Source organism: Neophocaena asiaeorientalis, unplaced genomic scaffold, assembly GCF_003031525.2.
Source record: "Neophocaena asiaeorientalis asiaeorientalis breed wild unplaced genomic scaffold, Neophocaena_asiaeorientalis_V1.1 scaffold268, whole genome shotgun sequence".
NCBI lineage: Eukaryota > Metazoa > Chordata > Mammalia > Artiodactyla > Phocoenidae > Neophocaena > Neophocaena asiaeorientalis.
In genome coordinates this window covers 11,118,575-11,124,412 of record NW_020173979.1, presented here as the reverse complement: position 1 = coordinate 11,124,412, position 5,838 = coordinate 11,118,575, and the positions used below count along the sequence as shown (strand labels likewise).

The window sequence follows — 5,838 nt, the reverse complement described above, 5'->3', positions numbered from 1 at the left end:
CCCAGGTACGTGGGGAGTTTCTTGCCTTTTGGGAGGTCTGAGGTCTTCTGCCAGCGTTCAGTAGGTGTTCTGTAGGAGTTGTTCCAGTTGTAGATGTATTTCTCGTGTATCTGTTGGGAGGAAGGTGATCTACGCGTCTTACTCTTCCGCCATCTTCCCGGAAGCCCCCAACTATATATTATTTAGTTCTGAAAAACGGATAATAAGCACACAGCTAGGGAAGAAAAGGATAATATTGCTACTGCAAAGTGACAGCTCCCAGGAGATGATTTACTGAATGTCTTTGACTTCGGCTTTCCTGCAAGTTTACAGTGGGCAAGGGTGTGAATGAGTCTTGGGAAAATTGGACCAACTACTGTTGAGTAGGTCAGGAAGGCCAGTAAGAATGTGGTAACAGGGACTGGCTTGCTCTGTGTTTTCTGCTTCTCAGCTTGCTGTGGCCTACCATCTAGCTGTCAGAGGTAGGTAGCACTTATTCTTTGAGGTTAAGATGAAGATCCCCGCCAATTCCAGGCTTCACAGCATGTCGGGCAGAGGAGAAACAGAACAAACTGGGCCAGACTCATCTGACATTCTCAGGTTTAAAACAAAGATGATAGGATTGCAAACACCATCTTGGAGATAGCTCTCAGCCTACTCTCTTTAGTCATGTTGCTCCAGTCTGGACTTGCTGCCCTGTATTTTCTGATCTCCCTTCTCTTGTCCTGGAATTTCCTTTGTCTCTCCTGTGTTGAGTCTCCTGTTTCCTGCATTTCATTTCTGTCACTTTATTGTGCTTTCTAGTTGTGGTCGCACATCCTTCAGTGGCTTCCTGAGAAAGGGTCTATAAGGGATAAAAATGTTGAAACTTGACCGCTTGGGCATAACATGTTAACAGGGGAAACATTTCCCCCCAGGATTTTGGAGACATTGTTCCATTGTTTGTGCTTCCAATGTTGGTATTTGAAAGTCCAGAGCCAGTGATTTTTTGTCCTTCGTATGTTTCTTTTCCCCCTTGCTAGAAGCTTATTGAATCTTCTTTTTATCTTTGCTGTTCTGAAATTTTACAGTGGTGCCCCTTGTTGTAGGTCTACTTTCATTCATTTTGCTTAGCCCTTAGCCCATTCAGTCTTTAAACTTAAAGCCTTCAGTATTTCATTACTATCTCCTCCTCTCCATCTTCTTTTTCATTGTACTTTATGGATATCACGCCTCGTAATCTGATTGTGGTAGGCCAAAAAATGCCCCCTGCCCAACTTGCCCATGTCCTAATCCCCAGAATCTGTGAATGGTACTTTATGTGGCAAAAGAAGCTTTGCAAATGTGATTAAGAATAACGAGATGAGATTATCCTGAATTATCCTGGTGGGTTCAATGTAATCACAGGGTCCTGTTAAGAAGGAAGCAGGAAATTAAGTAGTAGATGTGATAATGGAAGCAAGAGTGATGCAAGGAGGAGGTCACAGGCCAAGGAATGTAGGCAGCCTCCAGAAGCCAGAAAAAGCAGTATGGAAACAGATTTGCCTCTAGCACCTCAGGAAGAAGCATGACCCTGCCAACACCTTGGTTTTGGCCTAATGAAACTCATTTCAGACTACTGACCTCCAGAACTGAAAGATAATAAATTAGTGTTGTTTAAGCCACCAGGTTTGTGGTAATACGTTACAGCAGCAATAGGAAACCAATAACTGATCCTCTGATTTTCATCTCTGTTTTTTAATTCTTTGTCTTTTTAGTATTCTCATTCTGGGAGACTGCGTTAACTTTAAAAAAATGTTCCCCACTTCTGCTAAATTATTCTTTTTGTTATCATCTTAGTTTCTAAGAACCTGCGTTCTCTCAACGTTTCCTTTTTAAAAAAGAGCATCATTGTTATGTTTCATGGATGTATGGACTGTGCTATCTCTTTTTTTATTAATGATAGTTTTGTTTTAGTTTTTTTTTTTTTTTTGGCTGCAAGGTATGTTTCCTCCAAACTGCTTTTATTTGATTGATTGTGCTTAGTCTGTTTTCTTCTCTGTTAGAGGCTTTGCTAAGCTGTCTGGTAATCCTTGGCTGTCTGATCATGATTGAGAGCGAGACACTGAAAGGCTAATTGGAACTGCTGAGTATCTGTGTGTAGGAAGATTGTCCTGTGTATCGTAGGATGATTAACAGCACCCTTGGCCTCTCTTTACTAGACACCAGCCACACCCCTCCCGTCTTGACAATCAAAAATGTTTCCAGACATCGCCAGATATTCCCTGGGAGCAAAGTCATCCCAAAGGACAACAACTATTCTAGGACAATGTGAGTGCTTCCCGTTAGTTGGGGGAGCTCCCAATGTCATTATTTTCAGGTGTTTCCTTCTGGGCAGGTCAGATTCCTCAGAAAAAGGTCTTCCAGTCCCCTGCTTGGAGGGCAGAGGTTTGACTGCCAGTGGTCTGGTGGCTGGTTGGAGAAGAAGCCTGAGATCTGTACTATTAAGCCGTTTCAGGGAGAGTGAATCAGAAAGTTTTATCACAAAAGAAGTGTTGCCAGAGGAAGCAGAGCACTAAGTACATCAGCACATCACTGCCTTTAAGCTGCCTTGAGATGCTGGAGATAGAAGGGCCAGAAGGGTGACGCGCAGAGGGTACTCATAGCCTCCAGGGACTCTCTTATACCATCCTTTTCCTACTGAGATTAATACGGTTTAGAGATTCCATAATTAGTAATGTAGAGGGCCACTGTTAGAGAGCCAATTTTATCTTTTACATAATAGGCTTTTTCTTTTTTTTTACATAAATTTCACTTTATTTAAAACATATGAACGAGGGTATTTCAAATCACACTAAACATAACAAATATATAACTTGCTTTGTTAAAAATCTGCAGTATACCTTCAAGGAAGGGCTAAACTTCCAATGCCAACTATATATGAGACAAAATTAAATATTTACAATAATCAGTTTCCTAAAAGTGAAATACCTATAATACCTATAAGAGGAAACTCATTCTAGTGCTTTGTTTCCATCGAAACGTCTATACATTCCTTTATTCACAGAACCAGGTGCTTCTGTTACTAAAAATACATATCCAAAGCTTTTATATCCTTTTAAATAGATTTAACATTTTAGCTCTTTGGGGGAGGAACGGGGAAGTCCAGACAACACAGACCATCTTAAATTATTAGAGATGATTGACTTTGATAACACACCCTGTTTCAACTCAGATGGGAAATTTGATGAACATGTTAATGAAAAAAAAGAATCCCAGTTCACATGTCTAAGGTAAGTCATCCTTCTCTACGTGAGCATTTGCGTGGGTCGAGGAGCATCCACTACAGCAACCTTCCTGTGACCCAGACCTTGATACCACGCTCCACTTCTGATTTGTACATTCTCTTCCAACTTGATATGGCTTAGATTCTTCAGGGGTTATATTTAGTACATTGATTGAACTATGTTCAGATACACTTCTAGAGGCACGTGTCTGGCAAAAGTCAGAAGTAGAAGGAGAAGCAGGAAGAGATTTAATAAGTTTAGACTTGCAAACTGGAGACCCAGTAGGCACACCGTGAGGTTTCTTTTGCCGTGGCCTCGAGTGTACTGTAGGGTTGTCCCGATCAGAACTTCCTGAGAACGCACTGAAAAGTTTCACATTTTCTGAGCTCTGGTGGTCATAGGTAGTCATATTTAAAAACTGTTGATTTACCCAACTGGCTCTTTCTTCTTCAAATGCCTTTCTCTCCAATCCTAGGCGAATAGCTGCTTCTGTAAAGCTTAGTCTTTCTTTCTCGAAATTCTTTCTTTGCTCTTTAAATAGGGACCATTCTTCTTTGAGGCGTTCCTTTTCTTCCAACCAGTAACAGTCTTGTAGCAGTGAAGTGATGTCATCATCACATGCAGTAGCGAGCTGCTGCTGTAAAAGTTGCTGCCGAGTTTTAATAATTTCTTTACACTGTTGAATTTCTAATTCAAGTTTTTTCAGTTTCTTGTTCGTGGTCTTGACGTGAGATTACATCTTCATCATTAAAACCTTCTAGGTGTACCTTTGAAACTTGGTTATCAAGTTTTTCTACGTGACTTTTCAAAGTTCTCTACTGTTTTTCTGATGCTGTTGGTAAGCTGCTCTCTCACAGTTTCACAGGAAAGGTGAAACATACTCTCTCTATTCAGTTCCCCAGCATCTTCAGTATCAGGGATAACAGTTCCTGTACTATCATCTGCTCTTTCTCTAGGTTTCTGCTTTTGGGGAGAAAGAAGAGAAATTATTTCCTTTTTCATTTGCTGAAAAACCTTCTTAAGCTCAGCATTTTCCATTAGGATTTGTTTCTGACAATATTCAAGAGAATTTTTTACATTTCATCTTCATTCCTGGCTTCAGTTTTACCCATCCTCCAGGAGCCTCTTTTTCCATCAGCTCTCCCCACTTAATTTAAAACTTCCATAGCTATTTTTTTATCCTTCTTGTTCATAACAAGTTGATGTAGACGTTCCTTTAGTTTATTATATTCACGCTCTTTTCTCTTCATATCATGATTATATTGAGTAGCTTGACTTACAATGATATTTTGTAATTTCTGCACCTCATCTTTCTCATTTTTCAGTAGCTGATGCAAATTCCTGTTCTTGCATTGTAACTGTGTGTCTCTCTCCTGAAGACCAATCATTTCTGTCCTGGAGGTTTCCAGTTGTTCCTTAAGTTTTGCATAGCAGTTCTGCAGATGGTCCATATCGCTTCCCAGTTTCAGATTCTGTGTTTCCACATTTTTCTGGGCTACAAGTTTCTTCTGCTGAGTACAAGTAGCTCATTCATACAATTTAAAACAGCAAGTATATTTAATTCTCTCTTTGTCTCTTTACCTTTGGATTCTTCATATAATGAAGGAAAACCGAAAGTAGTCAATTCCTGATCAAGATATGAAATACTTTGTTCAATATTCTGTTATGTGCAGAAGGCACTAAAAAAAAGTGCACATTTTTTGATAAAGGTATTGAAGAATATAGCACTTGCTGTGAGTATAAATTTGATGGAGACATCTTTGTTTCTGAGGTATATTGAGAGATGTTTTTGCTTTCTGAAGACAGACCTCGATCTGTAACAGTCATCCAATCTCCCATAGCAATCGCCAGAGCCAGGATACCTGAGGAACCAGTTCAGCAGTGAAACATTCAGCCCAGCTGCTGTCACTCTACTCTGTAGGCATCACCGCCCCTGGGTGCGGCGGAGACACACCGCTCGGCCATCCTAGACCTGCTCGCGCAGCCCCGAGGGCCCGCACAGGCAGCCTACATAATAGACTTTCTTAAGGTGTGCAGTTCATCCAGTGGAGACCTTGACCCAAGATATTGAACTCCTTGCTAGATTATGTTAGTGCCCCCACACAGTTCAAAGTCCTGAAGTTAGCGTTCAGCTTTCATACATTCACTTATTCCTCCTGTCTTCAGTGTAGTACCTCCATCCTCAACCTGCCCATCTCACCTCCTGTACTCCACTCCAGAAATCATCTGTGTTAAAAGACTCTCCAGAGGATAGATGTTCAGAAATCTGGAGGTGTTGGGGAGAGGATCTGGGAATCTAATTTCACTCATTTCTCTTTACGCTCTTCCTTCCCTTTCACCCAAGATTTGGAGGTATCTGGTCCTGAGTCTTTTAAGGATTTTCAGAGTAAATTACTTTGGTTCTCAGCTCTCACAACCACTGGCTACAACTCAGCTTTTGGGGGTTGGTTAAATCCTTTACCATAGTTCCCTTTGCTTTCCAGCTTCCAAAATTTTGTTACTGTTGTCTCCTTTCCTCTTCTTCCTGTCCTTGTTATTTTATGTCTTTTTTTTTTTAAAGTATTTTTCACTGGGGTTTTGGGAGGAAACAAAATTTGATACATGTATTCCATCC

The 5,838-nt window shown here is 40.7% G+C and overlaps 1 pseudogene; it reads right to left on the bottom strand.

Annotated features, from left to right (window-relative positions):
- Window positions 1–3,225: 3,225 nt before the first annotated feature.
- On the bottom strand, window positions 3,226–5,063 carry LOC112405131 (afadin- and alpha-actinin-binding protein pseudogene; annotated as a pseudogene).
- Window positions 5,064–5,838: the final 775 nt, after the last annotated feature.